Source organism: Bos taurus, chromosome 22 (genome assembly GCF_002263795.3).
Source record: "Bos taurus isolate L1 Dominette 01449 registration number 42190680 breed Hereford chromosome 22, ARS-UCD2.0, whole genome shotgun sequence".
NCBI classification, from domain to species: domain Eukaryota; kingdom Metazoa; phylum Chordata; class Mammalia; order Artiodactyla; family Bovidae; genus Bos; species Bos taurus.
The window spans coordinates 15,537,117-15,557,863 of NC_037349.1; the positions used below are offsets into that span (position 1 = coordinate 15,537,117).

At 41.9% G+C, this 20,747-nt stretch overlaps 1 protein-coding gene and 1 non-coding gene across 2 annotated transcripts in view; both read right to left on the bottom strand.

Moving 5' to 3' along the window:
- ANO10 (anoctamin 10) overlaps positions 1-20,747 on the bottom strand; it is a 277,242-nt gene that overhangs the window by 229,609 nt on the left and 26,886 nt on the right. The window lies entirely within an intron of this gene.
- LOC112443557 (small nucleolar RNA SNORD36) lies at positions 2,890-2,958 on the bottom strand. Its single transcript, XR_003031968.1, has one exon. It is a non-coding gene; the product is annotated as a small nucleolar RNA SNORD36 (small nucleolar RNA).

Sequence of the window (20,747 nt, forward strand, 5' to 3'; positions counted from 1 at the left end):
CAAAATACAGTCTGACACTGTTTCCACTGTTTCCCCATCTATTTCCCGTGAAGTGATGGGACCAGATGCCATGATCTTCGTTTTCTGAATGTTGAGCTTTAAGCCAACTTCTTCACTCTCCTCTTTCACTTTCAAGAGTCTCTTTAGTTCTTCTTTGCCTTCTGCCATAAGGGTGGTGTCATCTGCATATCTGAGGTTATTGATATTTCTCCCCGCAATCTTGACTCCAGCTTGTGCTTCTTCCAGCCCAGCATTTCTCATGATGTACTCTGCATATAAGTTAAATAAACAGGGTGACAATATACAGCCTTGACTACTCCTTTTCCTATTTGGAACCAGTCTGTTGTCCCATGTCCAGTTCTAACTGTTGCTTCCTGACCTGCATATAGGTTTCTCAAGAGGCAGGTCAGGTGGTCTGGTATTCCCATCTCTTTCAGAATTTTCCACAGTTTATTGTGATCCACACGGTCAAAGGCTTTGGCATAGTCAATAAAGCAGAAATAGATGTTTTTCTGGAACTCTCTTGTTTTTTCGATGATCCAGCGGATATTGGCAATTTGATCTCTGGTTCCTCTTACCTTAACATACTTCTTTTTTCCTTAGTGCTCATCACCTTCTAACGCTTTATATTATTTTTTGTCAATCTTTCACTAGGATGTAAGCTTTACAGGGGCAGAGATTTTTCAGTTTTATCCATGATACATCCCCAGTTAAGGATCCCAGTAATGCAATAACTCTTAAAAGGAATGAGAGAAACAGTGAATGGGCGCTTTCTCCCGCAGTTCGCTGGAGACAGATGCCTGAAGTCCTACAATGCCGGAGAAGCTGGGTCTGCTTTTCTGTCCCCTGACCCTGCTTTGTGTTTTCCAGGTTCAAGACAGGAAAGAGGGAGACCAGGGATAGAGCACAGAAGCCTAATTACTTGGAAGGGACTGTGTGTTGATCTTTCTAGACTCCTAATGCTCTGTCATAGCAGCTTACAACTTATTGATCAGTTCTCCTGTGGCCATCACGGTAGGTGGCCAGAAGTTCTTTTCTCTTCTGAAAATCAGGACAAATTGTTTAGAGGTTCTATAGGTTTAGACATTGATTACTCAATAGACTTTTTTTTTTCAGCTGCACAATTCCTATTTTCTCATTCCTTGAATTTATGGCCATCTCTCCCTATAACATCTTCTGATATTTATATGCTGGAAGGACTGGAAAAATAAAAATTGAATGGAAATATTAAAAATGCCTTTCACAAAGAGGGTCTCCTTTCATCTCTACAATTAACACATCAAAACTGTAAATATGACAAATTAGTTGTTGGAAAACACAAATGGTAGACTTCAGTTAATGATATGGACTCCTGTAACAGTTAGCTGTGGCTGTGTAACATTATTAGGGATTTCCTTCTCTACCACTCTCCTTTGGGACATTTCTTTCATAATCTCTAGCACCCAGAACATCCTTTTTCCAGTTCTGCTGGCCAGAAAGATAAGAGCTCCTCTGGAGTTTGCTGTCCTTTATATCTGTTGTGCTGCTCTGTGCAGCTGGGGCAGCCCTCAGGGCAATGTTGAGGAGAGAGAGAAAAACTGACAGAGATCCTCCCCCTACTTCATACAAGTGTCCCTCTTCCCATCTCCTCTGACCAGAGGGATAGGTTTTCTATCAGGGTCTAATTATCCATGTCACTGTACTATAGTAATGAAGTACTGTGACTATGAAAGCTCCAGGACAGAGAAGGGAGAAAAAAAAAACAATCATGAATTTTCACCCCTTTCTCCACCTCGTAGCATCCTTTTCATATTTTGTCCAGAGGTTTAAGAGGTAATCAGTGGCAGACATAGGCTGCAATGGAATTACTCCATTTTGGCCAGAACCAGAACTTATCAATTTAATAAATGAAAAAAAAGTATTAATTTATATTTCTCTTATTATGAATGATGAGACATATGCATTTCATTTGCTACAAATTATTTATGTATTTTGTCTACTTTTCTACTGGATATAGAAATACTTCATATAATCATAAAAATAATTCCTTTCTTAGAAATGAATGTCAAAACTTGTTCTCAGTTTGACATGCCTTTTGAGTTCTCTTATGCTATTTTACTTGCTTTGTTTTTTCCCCTTTGATTGTTTTGGTTTTATTGGCCATGCAGACTTTTCCCATTTCTAATTGGTCAATTTTTACCAAACTTTTGTTTTACTACTTACTACATTTAGTTACATTATACTTAGACCTACACCTCTCTTGTATTACTCTGAAAAATCCTTCTATGGTTTCTTCTTCTTCTTTTTGGAAGAACTTTTTATTACTTTTATGTACAGAAAACTCAATAATGTGCACTTGACCAAGTTTGGTGGCTAGTTCTTTGACTTTGCCTTCTCCGGCTTGGCAATATGAGCTACTGATTTTGAACCCTGGACACTGCCTCCCCAATGATGGTAGATCTCACCATATCTGTCATTGTAATTGATCCTGATGACTTCCACCAGTTTAGCCAGTGTGCCCTTGTCTTCTGAGTTGACTTGCGTGAAGGCCACAGTGTGTACAGGTCTTCCCATGGACCAGACGCTCCAGCCTGGCCTTCTCCTTGATTATGAAATAGGGAACCCCACCTTACAACACAGGGCAGGCAGGAAGACCACGATCTGGAAAACAACATTAACTCTAGAGTGTATTTTGAGCAAAAACAGTAACTTAAAAGCTAATGTAGAGAACCTACTGTTTAGCAAAGAGAACTCTACTCAAGGATCTGTGGTGACCTAAATGGGAAAAAAATCTAAAAAAGAGTGATATATGTATAATGGATTCACCTTACTGTACAGCAGAAACTAACACAATGGTGTAAAGCAACTTATTTCCAATAATTTTTTTTTTTTAAAGCTAACATGGTAGCAATTGCTCAGGGTTAAAAAGCTCATGTATTTCTACTTGAAGGTTTAATTGAGAAATTCACATGATTGCAACATGGTTTCTTCCTAATGTTTCATCATCTCATTTTTTTTCCTTTAAAAATTGGACCCATCAGGAATTTATTTTTGATCCAAGTTACGTAGTATAGATCCGACTTTACTTGATATCTTGATAGCTATGCATCTGCCCTACCTCATTTACTAACTAATCCATCTTTCCCTGATAGATTTTAAATGTCACTGTTACCATATATTAAATTTACTTCTGTATTTTTTGACTTTCACAATACATCATTTTGTTTCTTTAAACTCTCCAATATAACCCACCCCGTCTTGAATCCCTCATTCCCATCATGACTGTCTAGGAGAGCAGCCACTGAAGGCTCCCCTTTAGTAAACTTGTTCATTCCAGGCAACAATGCTGCTGCTGCTGCTGCTGCTGCTAAGTCACTTCAGTCGTGTCCGACTCTGTGCAACCCCATAGACAGCAGTCCACCAGGCTCCTCTGTCCCTGGGATTCTCCAGGCAAGAATACTGGAGTGGACTGCCATTTCCTTCTCCATCAGGCAACCACAGGGGATTATTTATGAAACTTTTTCCACTGCATGCCCTAGATTTGCTATAACCCATTTCCCCTGGTAGCTCAGCTGGTAAAGAATCCACCTGCAATGCAGGAGACCCTGGTTCGATTCCTGGGTTGGGAAGATCCCCTGGAGAAGGGATAGGCTACCCACTCCAGTATTCTTGGACTTTCCTGGTGGCTCAGATGGTCAAGAATATGCCTGCAATGTGGAAGACCTGGGTTCAATCCCTGGGTTGGGAAGATTTCCTGGAGAAGGGAACAACTACCCACTCCAGTATTCTGGCCTGGAGAATTCCATGGACAGGGGAGCCTGGTGGGCTACAGTCCACGGGATCAAAAAGAGTCAGACATGACTGAATGACTTTCACTTTCACTTTTCGGGCTTCTCTGGTAGCTCAGTTGGTAAAGAATCTACCTGCAATACAGGAGACCCTGGTTGGACTCCTGAATTGGGAAGATCTCTTGGAGAAGGGATAGACTACCCACTCTAGTATTCTTAGGCTTCCCTGGTGGCTCAGTCAGTAACGAATCCACTTGTAATGTGGGACACCTGAGTTTGATCCCTGAGTTGGGAAGATTCCCCTGGAGGAAGGCATGGCAACCCACTCCAGTATTCTCTGGAGAATCCACATGGACAGAGGAGCCTTGTGGGCTACAGTCCATGGGCTTGCAAAGAATAGGACATGACTGAGTGACTAAGCCCAGCACAGCATATTTTCCCCTAGTGGCAAGTTCACCATTATCTTCAAACCTAGTCAGGTCAAACCCAATCCCAGATTCCCATCTTGACGGGTCTCATTTCTGCAACCACTTCCAATATCAAATATGTCAGACAAATTTCAATACAGAAAACAGAAATCACCCTGTGTATTTTACACAGGAAGCGATTGAATAAAGAGAATTAAGTCCTTACCAAATCATTGGGAGGCCTGGAGAAGCACTTCTAGGCTAGATATCTTGGAGTGAATAACACTGCCAAACTGGTCCACCCTGGGAGCTGCTACTTCTGAGGCTACTGGAGCCATGCTAGGGCTGGAGCCACAGCCTCTGCCTGAGGGTAGAAGAGGGGCATCTTATCCTGTGATCCCGGATCTCAGAGTTGGATCAAAAAGCTGCCACAGCCACTGCTGCCTCTTGACACCTGGGAAGCTTGAGAATAAAGAAGGAACTAGCTGCAACAAAACCACATCCTTCTCCTGTGGCAGGGCCAGGAGCCACAGGAGGACGGTTTCCTAACTTCCACCTTCCTGATCTCAAGTGAATACATCTAATTAGGGAACCCGATGCTATTTTTAGGCTTCCAATCCCTTAGCTAGCACTTCTTCATAAAAATCTTTCCCATTTCTTATGAAGTTTATTCCCAGGTAATTTACCTTTCTCATCACTAGTATAAATAAGATCTTTTCTTCCATTATAGCTTCTATTCGGTTGTTGCCTGTTACATGAACATTATGCATATTAATTTTATGCTCTGAATAAAATCTTTTACAGTTTATAAGTGGTTTATTCCATGACAATCTCCCATTTTAGTCACAACATACGAAAATTATACTTTTCCTTCTTTCCTTCTTGTCTGATTTCTGACATTAATACTCTCACTCTTCCCTACAGCATGGGATTCCCAGATGGCTCAGTGGTAAAGAATCCAACTGCTAACTCAGGAGATGCAGGTTTGATCCCTGGGTCAGGAAGATCCCCTGGGGGAGGAAATATCAACCTACCCCAATATTCTTACCTGGAGAATCCCATGGACAGAGGAGCTGGGCAGACTACAGTCCACAGGGTCGCAAAGCATTGGACATGACTAAGGAACTGAGCATATCCCTAGAGTACAACTAACCCCTGCACTCCTGTTAAGACTTGGTTTAAGATGGCATTCTCTCAATAAGTCCTACTCTGATCTCTCTGTTGAAAAGTGTAACCTACTCTCTAATCCTTTGAAACTCTATCTTGCTGTTTTCATTCCTGCTCTCCATGGTCCTTACTGAGTTTTCTTTTTTTTTTTTTATGTTTTATTTATTTTTATTTTTTTAAATTTTATTTTTAAACTTTACAATATTAGTTTTGCCAAATATCGAAATGAATCCGCCACAGGTATACCTGTGTTCCCCATCCTGAACCCTCCTCCCTCCTCCCTCCCCATACCCTCCTCTGGGTCATCCCAGTGCACCAGCCCCAAGCATCCAGTATCATGCATCGAACCTGGACTGGCGACTCGTTTCATACATGATATTATACATGTTTCAATGCCATTCTTGCAAATCTCCCCCCCTCTCCCTCTCCCACAGAGTCCATAAGACTGATCTATACATCAGTGTCTCTTTTGCTGTCTTGTACACAGGGTTATTGTTACCATCTTTCTAAATTCCATATATATGCATTAGTATACTGTATTGGTGTTTTTCTTTCTGGCTTACTTCACTCTGTATAATAGGCTCCAGTTTCATCCACCTCATTAGAACTGATTCAAATGTATTCTTTTTAATGGCTGAGTAATACTCCATTGTGCATATGTACCACAGCTTTCTTATCCATTCATCTGCTGATGGACATCTAGGTTGCTTCCATGTCCTGGCTATTATAAACAGTGCTGCGATGAACATTGGGGTACACGTGTCTCTTTCCCTTCTGGTTTCCTCAGTGTGTATGCCCAGCAGTGGGATTGCTGGATCATAAGGCAGTTCTATTTCCAGTTTTTTAAGGAATCTCCACACTGTTCTCCATAGTGGCTGTACTAGTTTGCATTCCCACCAACAGTGTAAGAGGGTTCCCTTTTCTCCACACCCTCTCCAGCATTTATTGCTTGTAGACTTTTGGATCGCAGCCATTCTGACTGGCGTGAAATGGTACCTCATAGTGGTTTTGATTTGCATTTCTCTGATAATGAGTGATGTTGAGCATCTTTTCATGTGTTTGTTAGCCATTTGTATGTCTTCTTTGGAGAAATGTCTATTTAGTTCTTTGGCCCATTTTTTGATTGGGTCATTTATTTTTCTGGAGTTGAGCTGTAGGAGTTGCTTGTATATTTTTGAGATCAGTTGTTTGTCAGTTGCTTCATTTGCTATTATTTTCTCCCATTCTGAAGGCTGCCTTTTCACCTTGCTAATAGTTTCCTTTGATGTGCAGAAGCTTTTAAGTTTAATTAGGTCCCATTTGTTTATTTTTGCTTTTATTTCCAATATTCTGGGAGGTGGGTCATAGAGGATCCTGCTGTGATGTATGTCAGAGAGTGTTTTGCCTATGTTCTCCTCTAGGAGTTTTATAGTTTCTGGTCTTACATTGAGATCTTTAATCCATTTTGAGTTTATTTTTGTGTATGGTGTTAGAAAGTGTTCTAGTTTCATTCTTTTACAAGTGGTTGACCAGTTTTCCCAGCACCACTTGTTAAAGAGATTGTCTTTAATCCATTGTATATTCTTGCCTCCTTTGCCAAAGATAAGGTGTCCATATGTGCGTGGGTTTATCTCTGGGCTTTCTATTTTGTTCCATTGATCAATATTTCTGTCTTTGTGCCAGTACCATACTGTCTTGATAACTGTGGCTTTCTTTAGTGTCTGTTCTTTCACGGACTGCTTCCAGTTTTCCTTCAATTCTTTGATGACTTTTTCTCTCCCCCTTCACTTCTTTCTGAAGTGCTACCAGCTCATGTTTTATCTTCTGTCTCACCTTCTCTCACATGAGCTGCTTGCAGGTTTTGGATGTTGGTAGGGTTCACGTTCCTGGCTGGAAGGAGTTTTTCTCATGGCTTGGCATTAAGCAAGTGAATTTAGCCTTTATTTCTTCTCAGTGAAAAAATAGGCAGGTGGAAGGCTGCTCGTAGCACAGTCCTCCTCTCTCTGAGCTCGCTGGCAGGCTTTCTCCTGAAAATACATGTTATTTCTGCCTGCGCCTTCCCTGAGCTTTGCCCTCTTTGCTCTGCCTTCATTCTCTGCATGCTGCTCTTCGAGCTGAGGTTTGGCTTTGTTCACCGTCTACTCTGAGCCCTCTGCCTCACCAGCCCCACCTGAGATCTTCTCCCATGACATGGGTGTGCTGACTCCACTCCTGCCCATGTCCTTACGGAGCCTCACTGCCCTGGGGATCACTGCCATCAGTCTTGTATGGTTTGGAGCCTCAGATGTCTCCTTGTTTTGTCAAAGATGAGTGTTTTAGTCAATTCTGGCTACCATGTGCGTGCATGCTCAGTTGTGTCCGACTCTTTATGACCCCATGGACTGTAGCCCATCAGGCTCCTCTGTCCACGGGATTTCCCAGGCAAGAATACTGGAGTGGGTTGCCATTTCTTCTTCCAGGGGATCTTCCCAACCCAGGGATCAAACCCGCATCTCCTACATCTCCCTCTGGCTACTATAACAACAGCAAAAAAAACATAGATGAGCAACTTAAAGAAAAAACAATTTTGAGGTTTTCCATGCTGCTGCTGCTGCTGCTAAGTCGCTTCAGTCGTGTCCAACTCTGTGTGACCCCATAGACGGCAGCCCACCAGGCTCCCCCATCCCTGGGATTCTCCAGGCAAGAACACTGGAGTGGGTTGCCATTTCCTTCTCCAATGCATGAAAGTGAAGTTGCTCAGTCGTGTCTGACTCTTAGGGACCCCATGGACTGCAGCCTACCAGGCTCCTCCATCCATGGGATTTTCCAGGCAAGTGTACTGGAGTGGGGTGCCATTGCCTTCTCCGGAGGTTTTCCATATTGACATCTAAAAATAAAAAGCAGAAATTTACTTTCATGTATTAAAAGACCCATCTCATCCTCCTAGAAAGAAATATGTAAACTGTTTCCTTCCTCCCTGTAAGTGTTGAATACAAGCACCTATTTGCTAGAGTAGATGAAATATTTTATATATAATAAATATATATATATATATATAAATATATATATATATTTTTTTAGTATCTTGGGGAAAGTAATTGTTTTATTTCTACCATGTTTTTACTGGAAACATATAACAGAGAAATGACCATTTGACATCTGCCAAATAACCAAGGACACACTATGGCTCCCAGTGTTATTTCAATTTATTGTCTTAGCAGGGAGCAGGCTAAATGGCTCATGGCTCTTTTCTGTGTCTTCTGTGTATCTAACACATTCCTGAAATAAAGCCATTGAAATAACAGAAGTCCTCTGTTAAATTGTTCAGCTGAGGAGAACTGCTCATCCTAAATATTTGGATTTTGATTAAGATGAGTATCTTCAAGAATCAAAACCTCTATCATTAGTGTCAAGAACTATAAAGGGTATGACATCTTACTGTACTTGTGAGCTAGTAAGTTAACCCATCAGTTTCACAGATGCCAACAGAGGACAAGAGACCCCTGGGTCAGAGACAAAGGACTTTATTACTCATTGCACAGTGGTCAGTCTGAGCTCCATGCTTCTGTCAGCTCACTTTGTCCCCATGGGAAGAATTTGTGGAGCAGTCCAGATAGATTCAACACACACACACAGCCATGGCTAAGAAACTCTGGGTTTAGGTAACTTCTAATGGGGCAGTAATAAGCCTGCTCAACCTTGACCCCTGAGGCAGATATTATCTTTATTATTCTAGACAGAAAACAAACCTGCCCTCTGCTCCATAGGGAGAAACCAGCTCCATTTCAAGGCTGTTTGCTATACAATCCATCCTTCAAAACAGTTTGGAACCAACATGTCAGTGCCTTTACTCATAAGACCCGTGTGGAACTTTCTCCCAACAATTAGGAGTAGCCTTGCCATCAGCTCAACTCAGGAGCTTTTCCAACAGAAGTGTATTCTGCAGCCTGGAAAGGCAGCCAAACCTCAGAGTCACAGACACTCTGAGGACAAAGTTTACTGGATATCTTCTTTCTGTGTTTTTCAATCTTAAACTACACAGCACAGGTACTTAGTACAAAAGTAAAAACTAGAAGTGAGTGGGCAGTAAAATGCAGGTCTCTCTCCCTATGCCCCAGTGAGTCAGCTTCTCCCCCCAGAGGAAATCAGGTGATTTTGAGTTTCCTGGAAATTTCCCTTCCTCCTGCCCTTCCTTCTTTCCTTTTGTCTTTCTAACTTTCTTTCTGTCTCTCTCCCCTTTCTCTTCCTTTTCCTCTTTCTTTCCCTTTCTGTCTTCCTTTCTTCCTTCCTCTCCTTCATTCTTTCCACAAACACACACACAACACAAAAACACATACAAAAAACACAAAAACGCACAAGGTTGGATGTGTGTGTATACTCAAGTTTTCCCTCTACCTGGAATTCTTGTTTACTCCTCTGCACAACCCAACCCACCAGAAACAATTAAAATTAAGACAGATGAAAAATCTATAACCCAAACACTCCAGTTCCATACAGTGACTTTCAAAATTCCTGCATTCCCTAATTCCTGCATTCCACACTGACTTACTGAGCTCACACATGTAGGGCAGTTAGGATCTAACCACACAGTTCTAAGATAAGAATGCAGCTGCACTTTGAACAATGCTGGGATTAGAGGCACCGACCACTGGCAGTCAAAAAATCTGTAAACAGCTTTACAGGCCCTCGACTGTAGTAGGTTCCACTCTGCAGACTCAACCAACCAGATCATGTAGTACTGTAGTACATATTTATTGGGAAATAAATCACACGAAGCGGACCTGTGAAGCTTATACCTATGTTGTTCAAGGCTCAACTGAAGACTTCTCTGGTGGCTCAGACAGTAAAAGAATGTGCCTGCATTGTAGAAGACCTGAGTATGATCCCTGGGTTGGGAAGATCCCCTGGAGAAGGGAATGGCAACCCACTCCAGTATTCTTGCCTGGAGAATCCCGTGGACAGAGGAACCTGGCAGGTTACAGTCCATGGGATCACAAAGTCAGACACAGCTGAGTGACTAGCACTTTCCCTTTCAACTGTAGTTAGAGCAGGAAACATAAATGTACTATAGGAGATCAGAAGCTGGAGGGACTGCTGGGAGGATCAATGGCAGATGTGACATCCAAGGTAGCTTTGAGGAAAGGAACAGGGATGCATGTGAGCTGGGTGGCAGCTGGCGAGTGGAGGAGTAGACAGGCATTAGGGAAGAAGGAAGATGTGAGCAAAGGTACAGGGAGGCAGGAAAGTGAAGCACACACTGGAGAAACAAGTAGCAGTGCATGGAGCTGGGCAGAAGGCTGGTGAGGAAAGAGGAGTCATTCATGGTGAGGCCTCAAATGTGATGCTGCTGCCAATTTTGTTCTTCCTGGGCATGATGAGTGCAGCAAAAATGACTGCTTTGCTCCCATCACAAGACGAGGTTCCTGAAGCCCCGTGGAACAACTCATGCGTCATTCAGGACATCTTACTACTGGCATCTACTTCTGTCATGGCAAGCAAAGCTTTCTGAGCCTAACTTGAGCCCCCGAGCCCCCGAGCCCCCACTGTTGCTCATTACTCACGTCAAAAGTTGGTGCTCTGAACCCTGGAAAGCCCTACACATCTTCTCGTCTTCTTTCATATATCCTGGACATAATTTAAAATCATTCAGGGACTTCCCTGGTGGTCCAGTGACTATGACTTTGCAGTCCCAATGTAGGAGGCCCGAGTTTGATCCCTGGTCAGGGAACTAGATCCCATATGCCACGGTAAAGACCCAGTGCAGCCTAATACATAAATACTTTTTTAAAAAAGAAACTTCTATTGTTTATAAAATAAAATCCTTCCATCTGACATCTTCCAGGATATCCTACAGATATTACTCTGCTATTTAAGTGTTGTCCAGTACACCTAAGTCCATAGACGAAAATGAATTACGACTTTATTATAAAGTCACATGGTTCATTAACCTATAGAAATAGAAATGAGGAATCAAATAGATGAAATAGAAAAAGGGAATGTGTTAGAGGCCTGTGACTTACTGTGACTCATAGTTTGGGTTTCTTTTGTTCCCATAATTCGGAAGTTCTGACAGGTTCTCAGCCCAGTGAGTGAGAGGTAAATATTCTCATATGGCGAATCCTTAACAAAAAAGCAAAAAACATACACCCCAATCAGTGTTGTCTTAGTGTGGGTTTCCTCAGGAGAAGACCCTGAGACAAGGATTCGCAGCAAGCAGTTCATTTGGGAGGACAGCCAGGGGGCACTGGTGGGGGAGTGAAGGAGGGAAGTGGGGAGTGGAGGGTCCGGCAGGCCATGTGTGGGTGGAGGGGACTGAACCCACCCTGGGCAACTCTGGGAGCCAGTGGAGAACACACTACAGTTTCCTGCCTGATAGGTGAGGCAGTTGGCTGAGAGCTGTTGGCTGGAAGAGGTTTGTGTGCGGGCATGCATGCGTGCCAAGTCACTTCAGTTGGGTCTGACTCTTTGCAATCCTATGGATTATATAGCCTGCAAGACTCCTCTGTCCATGGGATTCTCCAGGCAAGAATACTGGAGTGGGTTACCATGCCCTCCTCCAGGGGATCTTCCTGACCAAGGGATGGAACTGGCATCTCATACGTTTGTTCTCTGGTAATTTTGGCTGCAATTCCTGTTGGGAGCACCACAGGCACCCTCAAGCTACCAGATACAGTGCTGGCCACTAAACAGTCAGGAGGGGATACAGGTGGGTTATGCCTGTATCTGCTACAGGGGTCATTACAGGGCCAAGGGAGTCCTTTGATGCCTGTTCTACATTCACAAATGCTTCCAGATTTAAGTGAAAACATCATCTCCACAGGCACAGAAGCAGTTATAGAGACATACACACAGGATTGAAGGAAGGTGTCTATCAAGCAAATTTCACTTTGTTTCCCTTCAACAGACATGGTAGTAATGGTTATATATGATGAATTTAATATTTGTCATTATCCTGTAATTAGTATAACTATATTGTCTTGCACTTTTGTGTTAAAAGATGTACTTCATTAAATGTGATGTCTAAAATATTTAATTAACAATTTAAATATTTTATATCCTTGTTTGACTTTTTTATTCAATATATTTGGAACCTTGAAAATTTAACCGGAGCCTCCGTCTCCATTGGAAAGGTCTCCATTAGAAACAAGAGAATCATGGAGAAGTTAGGAGTCTTTAGGGCCCTCTCTCTATACGTCATCTGAAAATAGTGATAGTTCTTCTCCTTCCTTTCTGATTTGGATAACTTTTATTTCTTTTTCTTGCTTAATTACTGGCTTAGGACATCTTTTCATACAGTTTTTAGCTTGTAATCATGTAACTTTTATATATTCAAAAGACTTTTTTAAAAAGACAAAAATAAATCCCCCAAGTAGAAAACAGTTTGGGACAAATGAGCCTAACTTTATTTGAAATGTGGCAACATAGCTACACAGAGAACAGAATTATTTCAGTACTCTGATAATCTACTCCTTGTGGGAGCTGATCTAAGGATAAAGGAAGATAATGAAATCTCAGACTTTACTCCAAAATGTATTATTAATATAGTGTTATAATTCTAATCTAGGAGAAAACAAATATATCATTGGAATTAGGACAAAACAAAAATTACAAATCAAGATTTTCAGTATAACAGATGCAAAAAAAATATTTAGTCACAGAAGTTAAAACACTGTAAAGTTAAAATGTCTATATGAACCCATCCTTTAAGAGTATGTATGTCTTTCCTAGATCTGTACACTGGACAGTCACCCCAAGATGAATCACTTTACAACACACCGCTTGAAGAACTGATGTTTGAACATCATCAGTCATTAGACACATTTACATTCAATGGGTTTAAATTTCACAGTTCTCACTAGTGGTTGCATGTTTTCTGGATTGGGAAGAAATGGTTAGAAAGTACACTCCCAGTTCATACTGTGGAAAGAGTACTGAAGCTGCTCCTCTCAACCAAATCCAGTCTGATGACACTTTCAGATGAGCATAAAGCATAGTAAAGAGAAGGCATCTGGATTAATGTTGGCTGAAGAAGAATTAAAACTATTGGCGGCAAAGCATCGCCCCGTCCAGTACAGAACTTGCCATCTCTGACTAGCACCAGTTCATCCCCTCTCCCCACATCACCACGCCAGTTAGCAAGCACCCTTGACTTCCAGGCCCCTGCAAACCAAGAAGACTCTGCAAGGTTTGCTTCTAACATTCCTGTTTTTCTCATCATATAGCAGAAGGGGAGATTTATACACTCCCAATAAAATGATGACTTCTTTTACTTGCAATATTCTACTAAAAAAAAACTCTTTTAAAATACACATTTCCATTGCCACATTACAGTGATAACTAATATTCATAATACTGACCTTGAGGGTCCATCAGACTCTGAGAAAACTAATGAATAATTAAGAAATGGAGACAGTTTTTCAATAGGATTTCATGCTTAGTGCTTTTTGTATTCTAACACCTTTAATAGATGGTCACGGTTGAGTGTCTAATTCCCCAGTCATGTGAGTAAGTTAAGTTCAGTTCAGTCGCTCAGTCGTGTCCAACTCTTTGTGACCCCATGAACCGCAGCACGCCAGGCCTCCCTGTCCATCACCAACTCCCGGAGTTCACTCAGACTCACGTCCATCGAGTCAGTGATGCCATCCAGCCATCTCATCCTCTGTCGTCCCCTTCTCCTCCTGCCCCCAATCCCTCCCAGCATCAGAGTCTTTTCCAACGAGTCAACTCTTTGCATGAGGTGGCCAAAGTACTGGAGTTTCAGCTTTAGCATCATTCCTTCCAAAGAAATCCCAGGGCTGATCTCCTTCAGAATGGACTGGTTGGATCTCCTTGCACTCCAAGGGACTCTCAAGAGTCTTCTCCAACACCACAGTTCAAAAGCATCAATTCTTCGGCGCTCAGCCTTCTTCACAGTCCAACTCTCACATCCATACATGACCACAGGAAAAACCATAGTCTTGACTAGATGAACCTTTGTTGGCAAAGTAATGTCTCTGCTTTTCAACATGCTATCTAGGTTGGTCATAACTTTCCTTCTGAGGAGTAAGCGTCTTTTAATTTCATGGCTGCAGTCACCATCTGCAGTGATTTTGGAGTCCCCAAAAATAAAGTCTGACACTGTTTCCACTGTTTCCCCATCTATTTCCCATGAAGTGGTGGGACCGGATGCCATGATCTTCATTTTCTGAATGTTGAGCTTTAAGCCAACTTTTTCACTCTCCACTTTCACTTTCATCAAGAGGCTTTTGAGTTCCTCTTCACTTTCTGCCATAAGGGTGGTGTCATCTGCATATCTGAGGTTATTGATATTTCTCCCAGCAATCTTGATTCCAGCTTGTGCTTCTTCCAGCCCAGCGTTTCTCATGATGTACTCTGCATATAAGTTAAATAAGCAGGGTGACAATATACAGCCTTGATGTACTCCTTTTCCTATTTGGAACCAGTCTGTTGTTCCATGTCCAGTTCTAACTGCTGCTTCCTGACCCGCATACAGATTTCTCAAGAGGCAGGTCAGGTAGTCTGGTATTCCCATCTCTTTCAGAATTTTCCACAGTTTATTGTGATCTACACAGTCAAAGGCTTTGGCATAGTCAATAAAGCAGAAATAGATGTTTTTCTGGAACTCTCTTGCTTTTTCCATGATCCAGTGGATGTTGGCAAGAGGCTTTATTGTGTTTCAGTGGCCCTGCCATGCTAAGTTTTTATGGTGGTATTAAACTAAAAACTGAGGTGTGTTACAAATCCTTAGCCAACTCAAGCACAGCCATGCAGGCTGCCCCATGAGCTGCAGCCAGAGGGAGTTGCGGATAGCTGGAACCACTCAGAATTTATCCTTTTCCTTCTGGATTAAAAAATAATAATAATTCTGGGAATTAAGTATTACTATAAATGAAATCATATGCCAAGATATTGTTCTTATTGAGGAACCATTTGTTACCCTTAGCCATACTAACATGTTTAAAGAATTTGACAGAGGATTGATAAAATCTGTTAGAACTAATAAATAAATTTGGTAAAGTCACAGAATACTACATCAATATACAGAAATCTGTGGCCTTTATACTAATAACAAGCTATCAAAAAAAGAAATTTAGAAATCAATTCCATTTACAATTGCATCAAAAAGAATAAAATACTAATTTTATGTATAGTAGTATGTATCTTGGAGAAGGCAATGGCACCCCACTCCAGTACTCTTGCCTGGAAAATCCCATGGATGGAGGAGCCTGGTAGGCTGCAGTCCATGGGGTCGCTAAGAGTCAGATATGACTGAGCGACTTCACTTTCACTTTTCACTTTCATGCATTGGAGAAAGAAATGGCAACCCACTCCAGTATTCTTGCCTGGAGAATCCCAGGGACGGGGGAGCCTGGTGGGCTGCCATCTATGGGGTCACACAGAGTCGGACACAACTGAAGTGACTTAGCAGCAGCAGTATGTATCTGTTAATCCCAAACTCCTTATTTATCCCTCCTCCTCTTTCCCCTTGAATAATCAGAAGTTTGTTTTCTATGTCTGTGACTGTTTTGTAAATAAGCTCTTTTGTGTCATTTTTCAGATTCTACCTATAAGTGACATCATATACTTATCTTTCTCTGACCTACTTCACTTAGTATGATCATCTCTAAGTCTGTCATGTTGCTGCAATTGTTATTATTTCATCTTTTTATAACAAATATTACATAAACACATCTTTATCCATTCATCTGTTGGTGGGCACTTGGGTCGTTTCCATGTCTTGGCTACCATAAACAGTGCTGCTATGAACATTGGGGTGCATGTATCTTTTCTCTTTTTCTTATGGAAGTAGAGTTGATTTACAATATTGTATTACTTTCAAGTGTACAGCAAAATGATTCATTTTTTAGATTCAGATTCGTTCCCTTTACGGCTTATTATTAAGAATAGTTTCCTGAGCTATACAGCATGTATCTTTTTGGGTTAGAGTTTTCATCTTTTCCAGATATACACGGTTTCTCCATTTTTAAGAGCTCTTTGTGTACTTGCCCTCATTTGTGAAATAACTTGCAAATATTCTCTCCCAGTTTGTCACTGGCCTCTTTATTTTGTTGATGGTGTTTCATCCTGTTTGTTTTTAGGTAGTAAAATTTATTAACGTCTTTCTCCTTTATGTTATTCCTCCTTTTGAGAGGCTTTCCTTACTTCCAAGTTATAAAGTAATTCACTTGTTTGGCTTCATGTTCTACATTTGGGTCTCTGATCCATTTGGAGTTTATTTCAAATAGTGTGAAGTTTAGACTCATTTTCATTCTTTTCCAGATGGCTTTTTCTCTGTCCCAACACCATTTATTAAAAAGCCCATATTTTCCTCAGACAGGAATAACTTGATTAATTTTAGACATTAACTTAAGATAAAGGAGCACACAGAGACTAAGGAACAAACATCAGTGAGAAATGAGATCCACAAATAGACACTCTCACTCTAGGGGGAACTGAACCTCTCCTCCACTATTTGGAACAACGCTCACAATGGTAGGCAAGTGCTGTCCTCCGCTGGCTGCCCCAGAAGCATGCTCTATCCCGCCCAGTGTCTGCCTCAGTCCTGCCGACACCACTGCAAAGGCCCTCCTAAACCCTTTCACTTACACCTCTCTGCCTGAGCACGCGGTCTGTGCCTGCCAGAGCCTGACACACCAACAGCATCACGAATACACACCAACCTATCAGCAGAAAGGGAGGCAGTAATGGTTCCATTCCATCACCGCCAAATTAGAAAGTTTTCAGAGTGAAGCTGAAAAACACTCAATTAGATCTCACTTCATTTAAAAGTTCAGTGAGGTGGGATTTGCCTGGTGGTCCAGAGGATAAGACTCTGTGCTCCCAGTGTTCAATGCCTATTTTGGGAACTAGATCCACATGTCACTAAGAGTTTGCATGCCGCAACCAAGACCCAGTGCAGGCAAATAAATAAATTTAAAAATACATATTTTTTTAAAAAGAAAGAAATTCAGTGTCATATTATTTATCTTGATCATCTTCCTTATTTACTATACAAAGCTCTGGTCTAATTTGTGACTGGTTTCATAAATCAAGTCTACCTTCAAAGGCTTAAGGTCAATTTCCTAGGACACTAAAGATAGTATTCTCTGCCTTTGAAGAAGATTCCACTAAAAGCATTCCTAAAATGCTTTGTGCTGGAATTTTCTCTGGGGTGATTGCTTTCAAGTCAGATCGGAGAAGGCAATGGCACCCCACTCCAGTACTCTTGCCTGGAAAATCCCATGGACGGAGGAGCCTGGTAGGCTGCAGTCCATGGGGTCGCTAAGAGTCGGACACAACTGAGCGACTTCACTTTCACTTTTCACTCTCATGCATTGGAGAAGGAAATGGCAACCCACTCCAGTGTTCTTGCCTGGAGAATTCCAGGGACGGGGGAGCCTGGTGGGCTGCCGTCTATGGGGTCGCACAGAGTTGGACACGACTGAAGCGACTTAGCAGCAGCAGCAGGGGGAAGTATAGGCTCTGGCACATGCGTGTGTGCTCAGTCGCTCAGTCATGTCTGATTCTTTGTGACCCCATGGACTAGCCCACCAGTCTCCTCTTCATGGAATTTTCCAGGCAAGAACACTGGAGCGGGTTGCCATTTCCTACTCTGGGGGATCTTCCCGACCCAGGGATGGAACTGAAGTCTTTTGCATCTCCTGCACTGGCAAGCAGATTCGTTATCACTGCACCACCTGAGAAGCGCACAGGCTCTGGTGTGTTTGCTTAAAGAACAAAATCCCTTGACTTACAGTCAAACCCCAAATGCTGCTTCCTGAGTTCATTTCTTTACCCTGATATTTCTGTTCTTAGCTTTTAAAAGGCTCCAGCAAAGGTTTTTAAACAACTCTACTGGTTACAAGTTGCTTAGTTGACCACTAGCAAAACTTCCACAGGAGGTTTATTATTCTACTATTGAGTCATGTTCAAAGTTATGACTTAACCTTTGGTTCAGTGAATAGTAACCTTGGGAATAAATCTTAACTGTCTTACTACTATATAAAGTAAAAACAAAAGCTACCAGGAGTTCTATTTCCTATGCTTATAAAAGGGACATTTCCCAGTCCCCTATTTTGAGCAGGGATGACAGGGAAGGGGGGAGAACAGAGACTGCACCCCCGTCTGGTACCTGTCCTGCTCCTCTATACTCTTGTCTTATAGCAGGTGTCACTCTGATTCTGAATTTGTCTGTGAGTTAAACGAGTAACATATCAATGAAACAGGAGGGAACTGAGCAGGGCACAACCTTTAAAAGAATGACATAGCCCAAGGACATGACATAAACTGATTAGAACCAAGTGGGTCCAAGATGGCAGCCGAGTCCACTTCCACTAGACCCTGAGCCTCAGTATACACTCACTGTAACATATCGGCAAGCTAAGTGACCACCCACAGGCACCATGACAGTTCCAACACTGACCATGAAGGTCAAAAGGTGGGCAGTGGCCCAATTCCTAGAAATTTCCATCCTCTTCCCCAAAATAGATGGAATACTCTTCTCATTCATTAGCCAACCCATCCCTATAAAAACTGACAATCCCATACCCTTGGGCCACTGTCACCTTCTGAGATGGCCCAAACTCTGCAGAGTGTGTTTCTTCCACTTAGGCCTCTTTCCTATCACTTTGTCTCTCACTGAATTATTTCTGTGACGAGATGTCAAGAACCTGAGCTTCAATAAGTCCTGAGACCAGGTGTGTGATGTCAGTTAAAAGACTATTGGTTCAAGACCCAGTCGGGCTTTGGCTGGGTTTGAGTCCTAGTCCATGGATTCAAGTCCCAATCTGAGTTACACAGTTTCAGCAACGTTATGGTGAAAGGGACTTCAGAAGTCATCTAATCCAGCCTCCGTATTTTACAGGGAGGAAACTGTAGCCCTAAAAGAATGATATTCAGAAAGCCATAGTCATGCTGAGTCAGAGGTCTCTGTGTTCTTTACATGGACCATTAGGAGTGTTTAGTTCCAGCTCAGTTCCAAAATGACGACTTGGTATTGGTTACGTGAAATCCTCCCTTTCAAATACTGCAGTCATCCCTGTCATGAAGGTAAACACTAATTTGTTGCAAAAGGTGAGAAAGAGGGAAAGCGCTCTCTCTTCCCAAAGGAGAAAATTCTTTCCCACCTTCCAACCATTGATGTCTGGAATTCAGTCATTAGAGCATCATTCCTTCACCTATTGAGCCCAGTCCAGGAGACTGGATTACTTAGTATTCAAAGTACTCAAATCTGTCTAATTCCAAATTACTTTCCAGTCATATTCCCTTGAGCTCTAGAAGGAGACAGACTGCAGGGTTTTGGATTTTTTATGCAATCACTGTGCTACAGTGTGACACATGCACACACTTGACTCTTTTGGATCTCATCTTCTTTATTTGTACATAGGGATAATACTAGCTCAGAACTCAGAGGTTTATACAGAGATTAAACAAGCTTACTACATAAACATTGGTAACTGTTTAACCTTAAAGCTGCCTGAGGTCATTTACAGCTAACAAGAGGCTGACCAAAAAACTTAAAAAAAAAAAAAACCCACAAAAACTGGGAGTGCGATATTCACTGGGGGTTTTGTGAAGCTCAGACATATTCCTGGGAATCTAGATGCCACATGCACACACAGGGCAGTGTGCATCTTTCATCTCTGCCTGAGCTTGAAGTTCTATGCAAGTAGGAAATGAAGACTAAGACCAACACATAAATTGCCTGCCCCAGCACACACATAAAACCTCTAAGGAAAGGCTGGGAGACTTACTGGATACAAGAGTATAAGGAAACCACTGTCCAGTTATTAGCTCACCACCAAACTAATTAAGCAGTACTTTGGCAGCCACACAAGGCAAAGAATATAGACTTTAAGAATTGGATCAGGAAAATCATGAAGCCAACCAACAGCAGCAGCAGCAGCAACAAAAGTGAACAGTGAGAACCATAGCAAACCCTGGGGAGGGAGGAAAAAATAATCTGATTTCCAGAGTTACCATGTTATATGAAATGTTGTTTTCAACAAAATTTATGTTACCCAAAAGTAAAAAACCCCAAGCAAAAGACCCAGTAAAGTATGATCCATACACAGAAGAAAGGACAAAAGAAAAAAAAAAAAGCAGTCCAGAGAATCTGTGCCTGAGGAAGCACAGCTGTTGGACTTGCTGGACAAAGAGTTTAAAACCAACTATTATTATATGAGAAACCTGTATGTGGGTCAAGAAGCAACAGTCAGAGCCAGATGTGGAACAATGGTCTGGTTCCAGATTGGGAAAGGAATATATTGTCAGCCTGCTTATTTAAATTCTATGCAGAGTACATTACACAGAATGCCAGGCTGTATGAATCACAAGTTGGAATCAAAATTGCCAGGAGAAATATCAACAACCTCAGATATGCAGATGATACCACTCTAATGGCAGAAAGTGAAGAGGAATTTTTTAAAAGTCTTTTGATGAGGGTGAA